Here is a 19,463-nt window from a genome sequence, read left to right as displayed (position 1 = left end):
TCTTCCCCTCATTACCTCTGGGCTTCATTTAAAAACAAAACAACAAGGCAATGGACTTTCTGATATTTATCTCTCTAGATCTTGTCAGAGCACAATCACTATGGAAATTGTGTTGTTAATGAACTTCAAATTTCTTTTCTTCTTTTTTTTTTTATTGCCATGGATATTTTCTTCTTTATAAGCACTAACATAAGAGAGTTGATAGCATGCTTTGTTATATTACAACTCGTGGAAAAATATTGAAATTGAAGTCTTCTAAATTGAGGCCCTTGAGTTGAAGGCATACAGAAGTATTTTCCATTGCTAGAGGAGGACATTCATCTCTAGGAAAATGAAAAAATTAGGGGTTGGCCAGAATGAGGCCAGCAACCATAAATTTAGTCTCCAGAAATGTTAAGGTCACAGTTGCTGGAAAGACTGTAGTTTGAATAGCCTCCCAAATCTCTGTTCTAGTTATAACATTAACTCTTCAGAGAGGAACCTCTAAAGATTCCTCCACCTTCCAAGTCTGGATCTGCTTCAGCAGACAGGGACTTAAAAGAACTAGTGACTGACCTTGACAAACCCTTGAAAGCTGTGTTCTAGAGAGAAGACGGCAAAGCACCACAATGTATAATATACAGATATCTTTGGGATATCATCCCTGCCAGAGATCCTGTGGTATCCTGAAGACCACAGTAACTCCTGACAGTTTCCCATCAGTGCCTACAGCATCAGAAACAGATTAAATATTTTAGCTAACGTGGCTACTATTCAGAATAGAAACTGCATATAAATTGTGCATATAACTTTGTCTGATTGTTGAACAATTCTGTAAATGCTTATTCTCTCCAGAAACACAAAATCTGACCCATACCTGGAGACGCACATAAGGTGTCATGGCACTGAATGATGAGGTTATTTTGATACCAAAGGGATACCAAATCAAAAATGAAGTTTAAGGTCTCCTAACCTGTCTTGCTACAAAACTAAAATACATGGCAGAAGCAAGCTGGTTTTGTGTGCTTTCTGCAACTGAACTCTTGATTGTGCCTGTAGTGTAATGTTATCTACTTTTATTTACACTCTGCTGCAATAGCATTTTAGTTCTACATTCTGATTCTCTTCCAAAATAAAGGTTAACAGAATAGAGACTTCTTAAACAAAAATCCTCACCTTACTTCTCTACTTAATATGAAACATTGCCTTTTAGTGTGCAACACATATTTTCACCTCTGATTCATGGTTCTCAGGTGTATGACTTTATGTGCTCACATACACTCTCCATCACTACTTCAAGTAAATAAAACGCAACAGTTCTGTTATTCTGGCTGCTCTGATTATCATCCCTCACCTTCACTAGCAAGATAGAAACAACGTGAGCAGTAGAGGGCTAGTCCTTGTAGTAAAGTACCTCACATGCCCCTTTTCCCCTGAACAAGTGTTTTGTGTTCCAAGTTTTCACACCACATCCCCATCAGCTCCTGAGAGCAGCACATGCATTGTCTGCTTCCGAGTTTGGAACACGCTGACTGACAGACGTACGTGCTGATCAACAAACCTGGGGGTATTTTTGGCTTCCCCAAAGCAGAGGGCAGTGATTTACTCCTTGTACACTTGGCAGCAAGTTTTAATGGCCAGCTGGTTCTTTATGGGGGTAGAGGGAGGTGGACAAATGGAGGAAGAAAGAGGCAGAAAATTCACTGTTGCTGTTGTGATCAATTATATGTGGAGAAGGTAACTTCAGTCACTCTGTAAATTGAAAACGGCTCACAACCGTAATACAAAGATTTCTGTAGCTATAAAATGACAAATTATTTTACTTTTTACAGTTAGCTGTGTTTTCTAAATATCATTGCTATAGATACCCAGGATAATGAAGAGAAAGATTATTAATTTGCTGATACTTCCAATTAGAATGTAGGATTTAGGGTCATAATAACTTGTTCATACCTGGATGATAAAAGAATCTGCCAATATCTGGTGAGATCACTTTTTCAGAGGAATTCTGGAAGGAACCTGAGAACCAGAATAATAAGCTATGTAAACCTACTGCTTTGGATAAAGTTTTAAAACTCCAAATAATGTTATAATTTCCAGACTTTGAGCTTTATGTTGGCATGTAGCTAAAACCGTAAGACAGAGTTTAGAGAAAAGTATATAGGAAAAAAAGTAATCCTGAAGTTTTTCTTTTTCTCTTAAGTTTGAAGGCAAGCGGCTTGAGCAATTAGAAATGCTGTGTTCAAGGGACAAAATTCCCAAATACAGTTGATATTTATGTTATGTTTAGCCATCTGAAGTCAGATATCCATCTAAGCTGGTTCATCTAGATTCACTTTGTAGGTGGAGAGAGGTCCACATTCATGTCATCCTCCATGATTCACCTGAGAGCAATGAACTAGCTCTTCAAGGAACTTAGTGATTTCCACAGAGGGTTTCAAACACACAGTTAATTTTGAAGTTTCTCAGGTTGACTAGATAACAACTAACCAGGCTGAGTGGGTTGCTGTGCACAACAAAAGATTTGCATTCAACTAGGATGAAACACATAAAAATCACAGGAGCACTTTTGTTATGGGAGGGTCACCATGTGCTCCTGGGAGGGAAGCAGAACCAAGGTGCAGAGACAGTGAAGGGCTTGGCCACTTCAGCATGGCAAAGGCAAAATGTAACACTTGAATACAAATCAGTGTAAACTTGAATCAACAGAAGAGCTGAAAGCAGCCCAGCAGGCACCTGCACTTCAGGCTTGCCACATTATTCTGCCTTACATTTGTCCAGATGCTGCTTTACTTTGGGGCCATCTCAAACTGAGGGCTTGTCTCTGGTGTGCCCTAATGTGCCACACAGATAAGAGCTTCTTCATTTAATTCCCAGGAAACTTGGACCTTGCCATCTTCTCAGAGCACTTCTATGTGCAGCAACCTTCTTGAAATGAAAAAAAAAAATGCTGTAAAGTTGCCAATATCTTTTTACCTTTCTCCTCATCCCCATTCATTTTTATTAGTCTAATAGACAAACCACTTTCCTATGAAAGCAGCAAATGAATGTTCATTTCCTCCTTCTAACTGGGAGAACTTTTGAATGGCAAAACATATGTCTTGCCAGTCATCTGTGCAGATACAGATTTTTATCAACAGATTTTAAACCATCTATTACTAAGCATCTATTGTGTTAAAGCAGCTGTAAAATGAAATCCATCTTAATAATTTAGCTGCATCCCTACAATTCTAACAAACTGTATTTTCTCCCTGGGTGCGTAACTTGGGTGTGTAATTTGCCTTTTGGTTCTATAACTGAAGTTTCACAGATCTTATGCCTACTTGCACTTTGGTGTATCCTGAAGTTTTCTAAAAAGTAAACAGAATACTTGTGAAATATTAATGAATCTGAATATTAGTGTAGCACATCTGCTGTATAAGATGATACTGATGCAAAACACAAGACAACACAGAATCTTAAATCTTCAGACATCAGTGTCCTTTTCTTTGTCTGAGCATTAATATTCCTCCATACTTTTTAAGTTTTCAGAAGCCAGTAGTATTTTAGATCTGCAGGAGGTAGTGAATAATAATGTGCATTAATAAGGTAGCAGAGGACACAAGATGCTGCTGATTGCGTATCCAAGATTGTTGTTGATGACTACAGTACTTGCTAAAAAAAGTAAACAAATTCCTACACAGAGAGATCCAAGATATGCCAGTTGCCTGGATGCTAAAGAATATTAATTTTTCAACAAAAATGCTCGACTGTGCTATCATTTTCAAGAGATGTATTTCACAAGTAACATTTTTTTGGAAAGGAAATCAAAACCACTAGGAAGTATGATATATTTTCAAAGGAAGTGTAAGGATTTTATTCTTTTCATTGTCCATATTATCACAGTCTCTAGCATCAAGTCCAGCTCTAAAATGCCCAAGAAATCAAGCAAACCCTCAAATATGCAGTATGAATTGTTTTTATGAAACTGAATTTGACCTTTGTGTGCTATAATTAAAGTAACTACCTTTGTTTAACCAGCAGCTTATTTTGATAACTTTATATGTCTGGTTAGAGTGAGAGTTCATCTTATATCCCTGAGTCTCTTCCATTGACTTCAGCTGAGCTTTTCCCATGAGGATTCATGGTAAAAGGATTAGGCTGCTTTCAATTTTTATTTCATATATTTTTATTTAGGCATATGAGCCAAGGCCAGTACTAAAGGAATTTATTTTTGGAATATGGGAAATGCAAGTAGGCAGTTGCATTAATAGATTTATGTAAAGTTCTTCAACATGAAACAATACATTCCACATCTAGATTTTATTTAAATAAAAAGGTATAGTGTTCTGGGATCCATGTAACAGAGCCTGACTTACAATTTGGTGTCTAGGAAATGACTTATTAGTTGTTATACAATATCCAGCTTCCTGAACATCACTGAAGAGAAAGTGCAGGCTCCAACTGTTAGACACATAAATACAACACAGTATTGTTTGGAGACTCCCACAGACACAAAAATAAGGATATCAAAATGAGAGTTAGGTTCCTCTTCCCAACAAAAAATAAGAAGCCCAAGTTTTGGGCTACTCCAATGAATAGTTTCCCAAGGGACTGGCAGTGCAAGGTACCCAGTCAAGGACTGTCTGCCTGCTATTACCCACCAGGGAAGTTCAGGTGGTGGCTGCTGATAGGGTGAGTCTTCTCTGACCAGGGATGTTAATGGCCATAACTACTGCCATGAAATCAACTGCTCTCTAACAACTATCCACAGTAGCTTCTCCATGCAAGCATCAATTTCCAGGCCTTATTTGTCTGGAATAACGCTCATAATGCTAAACTATTTCAAAACAAATTAAACAATAGTTGATCTTCCAGGATAATGTTACTTGTCAGTTTACTCTTTTGTGACAAGTCTGCTCTGCAGAAGACAATAGAAAAGTCCCGAAGATCTGCCCCATGTCCAGGACATAGGCACGGCACTTTTTTTCTGAAGATTATTTTATTTCTGGCAAATATATGTTGTTCTAGGACAAGGACCTGCTTAGACACAGACACCACACCAAAAGGACACAGCTCATGCAAACACAGGCACAAGGCTTGTTCTTAATAAAGTGCCAGCAGAGCTAGGACCAGGCACATGCTGCTGCATTATATGCAATATTTGCTCATGCATCAAACATTAGGAATGCCCATTTTAAGCATTAATATTGTGAAATGTACATGGGAAAACCTAGGCTGGGTGCACAACGTCCTCAGCAGTGGTTCAATATCTTGGTCTGATCAGTGGTACCTGAGAAATACACAACATACAGTTATCATTTCTTGTTACCTTTTATCAAGCCTTTCAGTTGTAAGGTATAAGCACACATACTAATGAAATGTATAACAAACCATTATGCAGCATTTGTTTATACCCTACTGCTGAATTTTACATCACACATGGATATTTTTACTTTTCACAATTGAAAACAATGAGGTACAAATTGAATAATGTGTAAAACCAGTGAGTACAAATCAGAAAACTTTAGAAGTGTCAGTGCAGCATGCAAGCATAACAGAGGGAGTTATTCTTCAAGATATATCTAACTGCTTTGTCAGAACAGCAGTGCCTGCAGAAAGCTATTCTTGCTCTTGATGTTGCTAACACCCCTGCCTTTATCTCAACCTCACAACATTTGGCACTTTTCCTAAGTCCTCAGGAAATGTCAGTAAATGTGTGGGTTTTTTCCATTTTTTAAATGGAAATCTCCTACTTCTTGCAATGTTAATGTAAAGATTGGAAACATTTTTGTCCAGAAAAGACAATCAGAAATTCCCAAAATTATAATTATTTTTTTTTACCTAGATTTTGGATGTGTATATTTTTTTAAAAAATTGTGGTACTGGCTTTTCTCATAATCTGTAGCAATTGATTATTTATTTAAAGTTTTCATGTTTGGCTACTTATGTTATTGCATAGTTTCAATCCAGACTGACTATCTAAAAAGCCCAAATTTTCAAAAAATTCAGAATAAATCTGGTTAGAAATCCAGTTTCCACTTTGCTGACTTATTTTTCCACAGAAGTGATTTTGCTTTGGATCAAAATAAGCAGCAAACCTGAGCAAAGTTTGAACTAAAGCAGCAGTTCCCTAGACATAGCAGCTGGAAACTGATGCCCTTGCTAGCTTTTCTGGGAAGACAAAGTACGGCAATTTCACTGCTGGGAAGTTGCTGGGGGTTCACACCTGCCTGGCACAAGGGCAAACTTTCCACTGGACTCCCCTGGGGACAGCCTCCATGGTCTCCCAGCCTTCTCCTAGGATTTTTTATAATTTTTCAAACCACTCAATATCACATAACACTCCAGTTTTGACAGTAACTGGAGTAGGTTAGACACAAAATTCTGGGAAACTTTAAGAACAATGACTTTCAATTTTTTATTTTTTTAAATTAATGAAATTGTTGTAACTATCTTCATTGGAATCATGGTAAAAGTTAATGTATTTCTAGTATGGTGATAGCCTGTAACCACCACGTGATCCTTTGGACATAGACAAAGCAAAGTGTGTTCTGGCATCTGACAATATTGTAAAATTTTGAGGACATCATCTGTATATAAGTCTGAAAATGGAGATATTTCTTTTCAATATTCTTTCACAGCACAGCAGAGCAAGTAAATATTAGTGTTGGGTGAGCAGACTGAAAATCTGAGATTTTCCAAAACCAGCACTGGTTTAATCTTCAATACCACTATCAGAGTCTCCACAAAGAGAAGGAACAACAATTTTAATTGGGAAGATGAGCCACGGGAGAGATCAAAGTTATTTCTCCCAGTGATCAGCTTATGTATTTCTTTCCTCATCTGACATTTCATAATGCCTTTCCTATAAAATATTTTCTTTCTGAGGATCTCAACAGGATTTGCTGTGGGTACAGTTTCCCAGAGCTGATTAAGTACATTGCTGGGTGTCTCTGCTGTTGTACTGGGATACCTGCAGGAAGAAGATGGAAATAGGGCCAGCTCAGAGCTCTGTCTCAGCCTGGGAGAAGTGGATTTTGGATTTGCTTTATTGGGTGAGTAACACCTGTATGTGACTGGGAGTTTGCAGATGGCATTGGAAAGGATGTAGTTTGTATGCAGAGCCACATAGGGCTGAAAACCTACTGTTTGGAAAGGGAAATAAAGCATGTGGATGCTGGAGCACAGAAACAGTAATAAAAACTTGTCTGTGCTAAATATTGAATAGTGGCATGATTAACAGAATAGCGGGTTTAGATGCTTAAAAAATGCAGTTTGTAGCAGTACAGCTTCCAGAGTGAGGAATTGTGTTCCTATTCTTGAGAAGTCACTGAGTCTGACAAGTAGGGTGGGAAGGATAATGGCAGAGAAAACCCTGACAATGCACAAAGAAATGCACAAAACTGAGAAGGCTTTTCCATCCCTTTCATCATTGTTCATCTGTTCTGACTGTTCTTATACCATAGGTATGGAACAAAAAACACCCTGAAATTAAGGCTAGGCTTCTGCACATGAGTTTTTCCACAGTGGGCACTGGAAAGAACTGGCACGTTCTCATGGAAGACACATACATCAAAATGAATTAGTAACTGCACTTGGCTGAACAGGGAGAAGCTGTGGTCCACTGGCCCCATAAGTACGGGGAAGGGAAACCTCTAAGAAATCAGGCAAACCCTGGCACTAGGTAGGGTAACAGTAGATGTGATTTCCATGCCCATTCTGCCTTACTCCTTCTGCCTGAACTCAAACAAGTCTCTAAGTCTCTCTGTGCCTCAGCCTGTAATGGAGTAATAATATTTTCCTGCCTCACTGTGGGACACTGTCATCCTGATATTGTGTTGATGGGTACAATTGAACAATTTGCCATATATTAAAAAGAAAACTTGTTCAGATGGATGGTGCTTTATCACTGAAAAACGTCAAGTGAATGAGGTGTACTGGCTTTTTATAGGTTCCTTGTATGTGCTTTGTTATAATAAGAAATTCATCATCACTGTGGGGACCTGAGTCATCTTTGTCCTTATTCTGCTCTTTTTCTAGTGTTTTTTCTTGAATGCAATACACATAAATCAGTATAAAAATGGAGTCATACCATGGCAAATCATAGGCTTTGTTTTTCTCCCTGGAAGTTGCACTAGCTCTGCAGTCCAAAACAATTATTACCATGTAATTTATTTTCACTTTATTATGTTTCTCTGAAATACAAATTGGAGTTTGCTGGTTATGCAACAGCTCTCCATATTCATTTTCCTACACAATGAAACTTCATCTGGGAATACATACAAATTAAGGATTCAAATCTTTCTAAGAAGTTTTGCAAAACTTCCTTTAGAGCCAGCTACTATCAAATCCCATTTGCTTTTATAAGCTGATGAAAACTCTAATCAGAAATGTCTGTGCTTATGTGCTCAAAACAGAGTATCATCTATACCTTACCTTACTTCCCTGCAAAAATCCCTGAATAATGTGAAAATGGCATGCCTTTCCTAATTCAAACATTTGGCACAACAGTGTTCTAATAAATGATGTAACAAGGGAGATCATAATAAGAAACATCTGTACAGATTGCTGAAGGCAAGCTCAAAGTATGTCAGAGTCTAAGAATTTACCACAAGGAAAAATTACTGAGAAAAATATGTAAAAAATGTTTATGTTCAATGTTGCTTGAAAAGGAACATGAATAAGATATGTAACTATACCACACAAGTAGACCACAACCCTCTTCTCAAATTTACAAAGCTATTGAAGGCTTTGCACAGGGAAGTAAGATCCCACCACTTAATAGCAGGAAAAGATTATGACCTCTCCCTTTTTTGGTAGGAAATCTCAAGTACAGAGAGGCCAAATCAAAATTGTTCCTCTGATTTGAGTGCAATAAAAATTGGGCAAATCAATTTCATTTGCCTTTTGCTTCATCAAAAAATGCAATGTCTGAATCTTCCATCATTTTCAGATAAAGAAGACAACACTTGGCCTCTTTGGAGACCATGTCCAAGATTTCTCAAGTCAGAGACGTCTAAAATGAATATGTGAATTGAAGGTCATCCATCCATTGCATAAGGAATTTGCCTAAGGACACTCCTACACTGACCATCCTAATAACCTGATTCCCTGTGCTTCAACACAACACTGGTTTTCATTTTTTACAGGACTTTCTTTCATCCATCTGTACCAGTAGGAAATGAGTAAGAGAAAACAAAGAAAAACATGCTGCTGAAACACACTGTGTTCTGAAAATCCATCCCAGGCCCTTGCCCACAGGTAGGGAAGGCAGCCGCTGAGATTGTGAGCAGGGATATTAAAACAAAAAAAAAAAAAGTGATCTCTGAATGTAATGCCTTTAGATTCCAGGAGGAACAAGCAGTGAAAGACAAAAACCAAGGAGATTGGACACATTCTGGGGAATGAATAATAAAGTTGGACAAGCACACAGCACCCTGTCAGCCTCTTGCTAACGGAAAGTCAACTATTCCAGGAATCAATGTCCTATGCCTGGAGTTCAAAAGGCAAAAGTGCTAAGAACCTCCAATGTTTTGTATTTTTTTAAGCTTGACCAGGTCTAGAAGGAAAATACTTGCAGTATTATGTAGTATGGAGTGAAGATGTCTCTGCTGTGCCAGATATCTGATTATGAGAGCTCAAGGACTACTGACAGTGGATGTCACTGATACTCAAACTAAAACTTTTGCTCTGTGCTTGGCTAGTAACTGCATTTTTTTGGCGGGGGCGGGGGGGCTGTCATTCCTCAGAGCTTTTCAAAGAGTGTTTTAAATGTGGAAAGACAGTTTCAAGGTTTTAGTTGTTGATAATTGTTTCTCCATGCATGAGGCAACACAGTTTTCAGAGGAGCTGAGGATGCCTTTTTAATAACAAGCTCTTTTACTTGGAACTATATAAAATACTTCTGTGTTCTATAAAAATAATGCTGATTCTGTTCAAATAAACTCAGTGCTGAGATGCTGCAGTAAGCTTCAATATTTTTAGACCATTTGGGCCCCAGGCAATCTGAAGTAAATATATTTATTTTAGCTTATCCCTGGTGTAAACAGAGAAAACCTGAGCATCAGGGTAAAGGTCACAATCCCATGGGCAACATCTGTTCTCTTGAATTTTGAGGAATAGTTTGGACTGTATGTGCAATAAAATTCAACAGCTCTCCTCAATCTTCTCACACCCCTCCAAGCCTAGCAGCCCCAAAATGTTGAAACCCTTGAATTTCACCTCATGGATCAGACAGGAGCGGGTCAGCTACAAGTGCTGGAGAAGCTTCAAACTGTGACTCAGTCTCAGAGTCCCAGCTTCAGTGAGAACTTCCAACAAGTTCTTATTACCTCTTGTCATCACTCTAATTCAGGAAATATGAAGCTCTATAAACACATGAACTTTAATCTTATTTTTTTCAACTGATATTCATTCTTCTTAAAAAAGTCAGTGCTCTTCATTGAGTTAAAACACCACAGACAGAACAGATGTTTATGTTACGTTTTGCCTTTTTACCATTTGTCATTTTGCCATTTTACTCTTTATGTTACATTTTGCCACACAGATACACACATTTAAAAGCTTACACAGTTTGTCTATATTTCCCTTTAATTATGCTGGAAAGTGAGAAATGGCATTCATTAATTGTTTTACTCATTTCTTGCTTTGTCAGGAATCAGAATCCATTTCAAAATACCAGGTGCCTCAGTTATGCCTGATTATTTTTTATGTAAAATTATTTCACATGCTTTCCACCAAGAAAAAAAAAATTGCAGAATCACAGAATATGCTGAGTAGGAAGGGACCCATCAGAATCATCAAGTCCAGCTTCTGGCTCTGCACAGGTAACCCCACCCATGCCATCCTGTGCCTGAGAGCATTGTCCAAACACTTCTTGAACTGTGCCAGGCTGGTGCTGTGACCACTGCCCTGGGGAGCCTGTTCCACTGCCCAGCCACCCTCTGGGTGAAAACTTTTTCCTTATCAGGAAATCAACTTCCCCTGACTCAGCTTGATGTTGTTTTCTCGATTCCTGTCACTGATGAGAGAGCAAAGAGATCAGTGTCTGCCCCTCCTCTTTCCCTCACAAGGAACTTGCAACTGCAACGAGGTCTCCCCTCTGTCTCCTCTTCTCCAGGCTGAACAGACCAAATGATCTCAGCCACTCCTCATAAGGATTCCCCTCCAGCCCCTTCACCATCCTCATGGCCCTCCTTTGGACACTCCGTAATGTCTTTTTTATGTTGTGGTTCCAAAAACTGCCCCAGCACTGGAGGTGAGGCTGCCCCAGTGCAGAGCAGAGCAGGACAATCCCCTCCCTTGCCTGGCTGCTGGTGCTGTGCCTGAATCCCCCAGGACAGAGCTGTCCCTCCTGGCTGCCAGGGCACTGCTGGCTCATGTTCAATTTGCCACTGAGCAGGACCCCCAGGTTCCTTTCCCCAGCACTGCTTTCCAGCCTCTCATTCCCCAGTCTGTCTGTACATCCAGAGCTGCCCCAGCCCAGGTGCAGAACCCAGCACTTTCCCTGGCTGAATTTCATGTGGTTGGTGATTGCCCATCCCTCTAATTTGTTGAGGTCTCTCTGCAGGGCCTCTCTACCCAGGAGGGAACTGACAGCTCATCCAAATTTAGTTTTGTTGAGAAACTACCTTAGTATTCCTTCAAGTCCTGCACACAATTCATGGAAGACAATGCTGAAGAGAAGCAGACTGAGGATGGAGCCCAGTGGGACCCCAGCAGTGACAAGTCCCCAGCCTGATGTCCCCCATTCACTGTCAGCTTTGTGCCTGACCTGTGAGACCATTGCTCATCCACTGTGTAACCCGGTCATCCAGCTGTGAGCTGGACATTTTATTTCTTGTGAGATAAAAGTATCAAAAGCTCTGCTGAAGTCCCAAAAGATGATCTGCTGGCTTTCCTAGATCAGCTAGAGGAGTTACCTTGTCCTAGAAGAAAATCAGTTTCAACAAGAAGGACTTTCCCCTCATGAAGCCATGCTGGCTGTCACCAGTGACTGCATTGTTCTCCAGGTGCTCTTCACTACCAACCAGAATAAATTTTCCATTATTTTACTGGGCATTAAAGTGAGACTGATAAAAAATATTCCTTCTTGCAATATTTATTTATTTATCTATAGATCTAGATTATTTGAATTATATTATAGAATTTTTGTTATACAGTATGAGAATATTTATTATTGAAAAGTGTATAAAAACAGAAAAGTAGTTATTGTTTCATATGACACTCTTCAAGATCGGAGATCTAGGCAGCTCACAGTCACTCAGACCTCTGGGATATTCAGATGTAACACTGCTACAAGTCCATCTCTGCTTTTCTCAGTGTTTGCACTGCTTATAGACACTGGAGTGCCTATCTGCTGTGTACCTGCAGTCATGATTTATAAATAAGAGTTTATAACAAACTGTTCCTGTGTTGTTCTGATCACAAGAACTGAAATACACGTGAAACATGAGTTCTTCAAGGATATTATGCAGTGGGTTTGTTTCTAGTGAAGCTATTCTAAATCTAATGTACTGAAACAGCAAGGTTAAAACACCAGTATATTTAACTTTATTTATAGAAAAGCAGCTGCACTAGTTCAAGGCATTTTATTTTTCCAAGTAAGCTTTTGCATAATGGTCTGCCTTGCTTGTTCAAATGAAGAAAAAAAAAGGGAAATTGGCAATGTATGAAAGGGAGAAAGCAGACATAAGAAACACATTCCTGACATGGATCCACAGTGACACAATGAAGACTTGAGTCTGGGAATTCACCAAAGTCTGGACATATTTGGAAGAAAATGAGGAAGTCACTTGCAGAGATCTCTCTCAAAGACATTATTTTAAGATGAGTTCTAGATCTCCTTGAAATGTCATTCATCAAACCAACTCCAGACTGCAGCTCCAAGCCCTGGTGCTTAGAGGGTGCAGCTTCCCCTAAGCTATGGTGTTTTACCATTATAAATGAGATATATCACCTTTCACTACCTAAATATGCTGAAAACATACCTTCACTCCTACAAACCAGTGAGGCACACTGAGCATTGTTTTAAGCCAACCTGCATACGAAATTCCATTTTGCATTAAATTAGATATCAACTGATAGCAAGCAATTATTTATACTTCTACATTGACAATGTCTTCAGGAAGAGCACATGCAATTGTGTTTTCAAGTGTAACTCTGTGTCCTGACTGATGGTTGTTTGATATCTGAAGCTGTGTGATACATAAATTCTAGGCAATTATTAAGTCATTTAAGATACAGGCAGATTTAGATCAACTTAGATACATCTTCTATGTATTTACACACCATTTATACAGGTGATAAAGGGTCACATCCTGAGGATGTTGGCAATTTATGAGATCCCAGGATCTGTCCTAAAGAATCATGTGGAGTTTTGTATTTATTAGAGGTTCCCTGTCATTTGGCCATCGACCATCTGATGACAAGGATCACATCCACAGGCACAACTCTTTGTACCATCAAGCATTCTCTTGGCTGTGCAAGTGTGATTCCCACACCACAGCACTACACATCACAGCATGGGAATTGCTGCACTAAATTACATTTTAGATCCTGAAATTATATGCCAACTAACTAACACTGGAAGAGACAACATGGGTGCCTAAGTCTGCTTCTACATTATCTCAGGCAAATATATTGCTGTCACTAAGGCCAGAGGTTCATAGGGACATCATTTCTGCAGAGTAAAAACAAAATATAGACTTTTAAATAATAACAGTCAGTCTTACACAGCTTAAAACCAATAAATGTTCAGTACTAGGAGAGATTTTACTGTTTTCACCACATACTAACACCTTAGCACTAGACCTGAATTACAATTAAGAGACTGAGATAAAATGGAAAAAGATAGGCTCAAGGCAGAAAGACTTACAGACCTTAGAAATTAATTTCTAAATCTCTAAACACAATTTTTCAAATTTGCAGTGATAACTTTTTATTGGAAACTGTCCTGTGCTGCTTTTATATTTTATTATGGTAGCACCAACACAAGTGCACTTGGGATATATTTATAGTCCTGGACTCAAGCCTCATGTGTGTTTGGCCCAGCTTTTGCAAGACTGCCTGGATTTCCCCACACACTCACACCAAGGAAAAGATTTTCCACTCTCAGGATCCAGGTGCAGTGGTGCTAGGGCATGACCCCCATGAAATAGTGGTGGTAAAATAGTGGTGGGATTAATTTATGGCATAACACAATCCACACTGGGCAATTTCCATGCTGTCCCTCACAGGACTGCGCCACGTGTCATGCCTGGTGCTGGCACAGGAGCTGCCTGCCCAGCCAGCACGGGACAGGGGCTGTGTGAGCGAGGCTGAGAGCGGGGGCAGCACCTCCAAATGCCCTTTTCTACCAGGGCCCATGCCCACAAGTCTCTCCCTCCTCCTGCAGCCTCAGAGGGGTGTTTACATCACGCTGCATAAACTGTGCCCCTGCTGCCTGCCCCAGGGCAGCAACCCCCCCGCCCCGTGCTGGTTCACTCAGAGAAGCAGATGGCCTGAGGGCACCTCTGCACATTTTGCCTGTCCAGAGAGTATCCCCTGAGCAGGAAGATGAGCTCCTTCAGACTCAACACCTCCATGTGAGTAACACAGAGCATAACACCAGGCACATTTATTTCTTTATTTAATAAGTGGGTTCATGCTGAGCATTACAAAGTTGCCCGGTGAAAGTATCCACCTTGTCAGATCTCCACAAATATATCAACAAAGATGAAGTGAATAAGACAGTGTTCAAGGAATATTACAATAAATAAATAAATAAATTTATACATAGATAAGCAAAGCAGCCTCCAAAGCAACAACAAAACAAAATTTCCCCCACCTCCCATCCCTACTCCACATCCTTCTCCAGGCTGTTTAAGGCATAGATTGCCACCTACCATGATTTCTTCTTTGGGTATGTTACCACAGTCCCAATTCTGCCCTCTAGCAATGGATTTATCAGTACCTCTATGGCATAATTTAGCCAAAAATGTGAAATTACATACATATTTCATATGCTTTAGTAGATGTTTAAATATGTTGATCTAATTTTCCCCTGTAGTTTATTTAGCATATAAATTGTCTCTTTTTGGTGTTACGTATATTTTATCTCTTCAAAACAAATGGTTTAAGTTATAGGTCAAGAACAGATTTTTCTATAATACTGCTCTGGTTTTAAGCTACTATGACTGGTAAATTAAAAACCATATTTACTGCCCTAACATTAAAGCACCAGGGAGAAAATCTGTATTGTGGGTTGATTCAGTTCAGGAGAGCAAGAATCAATGAAAAACCAGAGTGTCTACTTTACCCATCAGGGACCTGTGTAAATATGACTCAAAACTAGTTTGCCCCATGGTGTCAGGCACAGCAAAATACAAAGCCTGCCTTGTGTGCCCATATTAACTCTTTTCACAGCCACAGCAAGTGGAAGAGGAGTGTTCCCAAGAGGTAAATGTGTGCAGCCCTGCTGGCTGCTGTTGCCAGCCCAGAAGAAGTGAGCAGCAGTTCTCTGAACTGGGGAGAGCGGGACATTTTGAGTGTGAGCTGCAGGAAACCTCTGAAGGTGATGGTCACTCCTGCTCTGGCTGTTACACAGCTGTGAGGGATATCTTTGGATATCTTTGTATCCAGTTTCCAAATGACCAAGTAATACACAATCTAAGGGAAGTGATCATGTTTTTCTTAGCTTTTCTATGTTTTCACTCATTAGAAACATGAAAATTGTTATTGCAATGAGACCAGACATCCATGCACCTTTTATAATTTTTCCAGAGCCACAACCATCTGATATGAGGATCAAACCCATTTGATATCAGCCTCATTTCAAAATGTAATTAACATTGCAACTTCCAAGAGAAATGAATGCATTTTTTTTCTGAAGAAAGGCAGATAGCATTAAATCAAAGAACAGATTCTCCCACAGTCAGGGGTGGGAGAATGACCACTCCTGCTTCCCTACCAGGCCAGTGCATAAGAGGGCGAACAATTATGAAGACCTTACATTTTTGAAACACACAGCATTATGAGCATTAACACAAATGGGAAAAAATCCTCACTGAAGCCAAATGCAATGCTGATCATGTATTCAGAAGTTGTTGGAGGAATATCAAATCTAACTCCATATTCCTAATGAATACAAAAAGGATGATTCTTCACAGTTGGCAGGCTGGTGTGAGCCATATAACAGAAATTTGTGGCTGTTCTCGCTCTGGAGTTAGGCTAGGGCTATCGAAATGATGGATGGTAAGGGGTGTTTTACAGTATCTGCTGCAAACCTGCTCACATTTTGCATGTAAGTCCCTTTCTCTGCAGTGTGCTGGGAGAGCAGCAGATCTAAATGCTCTCAGTTATAAATGTCAGCTTCAAACCACTCAGGTGGGATCGACAGCACTAAACTGGATTAAAAACAGCCCACATGAGAACAGACCCAGCAGTTACAAAACAGCTATATTAGAAGACAGTTAGCTGTTTCCATAGAAATGGAAATATGGATTCAATCCCTTCAGATCAGAGCTCTGAACGAAGCAGGAGTAACCAAACTGTTTGTAAACGTGTCATGTCAAACAGAAATCTCTGGTAAAAGTGCAGACTTGAGGTGCTTGTAAAGCTCATGTAAGTAATGCTTATAACACAAAGCCAGGGAAAATGCAGGCCCAAGTGTCTCCGGGCTGCCTTGCTCTTGGGAAGGAGGAGAACTGGAAGGCAACTGCGCATTACTGATCATGGTGATAGCTCCGTCCTTACCCGGGCTAGAGCAGGTTACAGCGCTCTCACTGAGCGGCGCTTACCCCTCCATCCATCTCCCGAGGCGGGGGCGGCTCCGCTGTCGCAGCCGGCGCCGGGACGCGGGGCCAGCAGATGGCACCGGAATGCTCGGCATCACCCCGCGGTACCCGAACCGCTAGGAATACTGCCAGGCAGAAATGTCCGTGGGATACGGGCAGGGACACCCCCTGGGCGGGCACGGGTCGCTCCCAGGTGCGGGAATGCCGCGCTCGGCGCCCGCAGCGGTCGGGTACCAGCAGCGGCACTGGTGAGCCCAGCCATCAGCTTCCAGAGCTGGGCTTTAAATACCGAAATAGCCCTGACTGGCCGTAAAAAGCTCCAGCAAACTGCCCAAGCGGCGACTAAAGGGAGCACTGAAGAGTGAGCGAGGAGAATAAGCAGGAATTGTGAGCGCAGAAGAGCGCGGAGCTGCTCTCGCTGCGAGGGAGGCTGAAGCCCCCGGAGCGGGAGGGGATGATGATAACGCCCCGGCGGCCACAGCAGTGTCTGGCCTTTCGGGAGAGAGCCACAGCTCTATCCCTGACCACTTTTATTTCACACACAGCGAAAACCAATTAGCAAACACTTTTCTTTCGAACGTAATCCCAGTCTTGGGCTTTTCATTAGTTTGGGAGAGTGCTGGCAACTCCCACATCAGCAAGAATTTCCCGATTGCTTTCAGAAACGCTGCTTGCTGCATTCCTCCGAGAAATGCCTTCCCATTTGCACAGCATAAACAAGCACAGACACGGGCGAGACTTTCTGAAACCCTTTGCAGCAGCCTTAAATGGATACTCCTCCACATGCCTTTATTTCTGAGGATGAACTTTGACTTCTCTGCTTCTAGCAGTACTTTTTAAAGTTTTTTTTTGGTGGGGGGTTGTGATAAAATGAAAAGAGGAAAATGGACAAAAGGAAAAAGAGCAAAATATAAGTAAAACAAAAAAAATTGACATATTTTGGGGAGGACTGAAAAGAAATAAATGTTTTTGGGAACTATTTTGCACTAATTTATTCTTAATTTCCAGTATATCCTCCTGCCCGATGTAATTTCACTAGGCCTTTTAACTATCTTTGATCATTATGGGAGGTTTCAGGCCCTTATTCCCTATTTACAGCATTTTGTCCTCCAAGTCAGCCTGTGGTACTTGCAACTGCTTAGCAGATGTTTGTGTTCTTGGTAGGAAGTCACTTACGTGTCTTTGCTCTTTATTAGTAATGGCTGATTTGGCTAGGCTGAAACTATTGATGGCAATAATAAAAATATGGAAAAAAAAGTCTTACATATCTCAAATACAAATTTCACTATTTTAAGAATAAAACCTGCTATCAAGTGTTTTTATTCCAGATGTTCTAGGTTTGTGTTTTGATTCTTCAAAAATTGTCCTGTATTTTCTTGTCAGTTCAGTCAGTCACTATACCAACGCCCTAAACCATCATTATACATGGAGATATCAGTTAATTTGAAACCTTTTATTTAAATATTTCTCTGTTGAGGTAAACAGAGATACAGAGCTATAGCTCTTAAAACGCTATGCAGAAGTTTTCCACGCAGAGAGCTCTCAGAAGCAATGAAACAATTGAACATTTTACACACACATTTGCAACACTGTTTTACAGAACAGTAACTTGGTTACTATGGCATAAATTCCTTATTATCTCTACTGACTTTGACAGTAAAAACAGGTAGAAAATCTTATTTCTGAGCCACCAATGGAAAAATATGGGGCTACATCAATGCTTAAAAAATATTATTTGAAAAGCCCAAAGTTTTTTTGAAAGTAAATGATTAATTCTTGAAAAATTTTGCGCATTTAGATACAGACATAAAAGCTGAAAAAGTACAGAAATCCCTAATCTCCCTGATTATGCTTCCTTGAAGTAACTGCTCATTAAAATAATTTCATGCATGTCATCCTATCATAAGTGGAAATTAGACCGACTGTTCAAAAAAGAAATAAATAAATGGAAGAAGATAATTTCCCCTCCTTTCTAACCCACACCCACTCATCCAGTTATTGTTTAGTGAATATTTCTTTTTTCATTCCTACACCTTTAGACCTCTCTTAGGTCTTCCAACAGTGGCCTGATCTGTCCGTGTGTGACATACAAAACCACCTGGGAAAGTTTTGCAGCTACTGATAAACTCGATTAGATCTCAGCTGCTACTCTGACTGTGAACAATTTTGGGTGGGGTGTGCTCATTCCTCCCTGTGGCCCCCTTCCCAGCTCCATGCCTAGCCCCTGTTGAAAATCATGTACTAGGTTTCCAACATCTTTTCCCTACAAACAGTTCTAGGAGCAAAATTTACCCACATTTCAGTCCCCAGAATGAAGAGCTGATGAAGACACCTTCCTCTTACCTAGAAGCCAGCACAGTGCTTGTGTGATGAGCAAGAAAAAAGGTCTATTTTCTATCCAGAGCTTTCAACCTGCCCCATGTTCTCCATGCAAATGCACTTAAACACAAGTTACTGGAACTTCTCAGTCCTTTAAACTGTTCCACTGTGTGTGACATACAGAAAGAGCCACTCGTGACACAAAGAGATTATGTGGGATATTACATAGGCATTACAAACACAAGGGTGGTCAACTCCTACTGGAAAGTTACATAAATGTCAGCCCTTGCTCCAAGGACTATTTAATCAGGCAGTACAATGCTCCATGGGAGCTCCTTGGGCTCTGACTGTGGGGTAAAGTGTCATCCCTCCTCTCCCTGGAATTCATATAGTTATGTACTTTTTGAA

Source organism: Camarhynchus parvulus, chromosome 1A (assembly GCF_901933205.1).
Source record: "Camarhynchus parvulus chromosome 1A, STF_HiC, whole genome shotgun sequence".
NCBI lineage: Eukaryota > Metazoa > Chordata > Aves > Passeriformes > Thraupidae > Camarhynchus > Camarhynchus parvulus.
Note: the sequence above shows the minus strand (reverse complement) of the source record.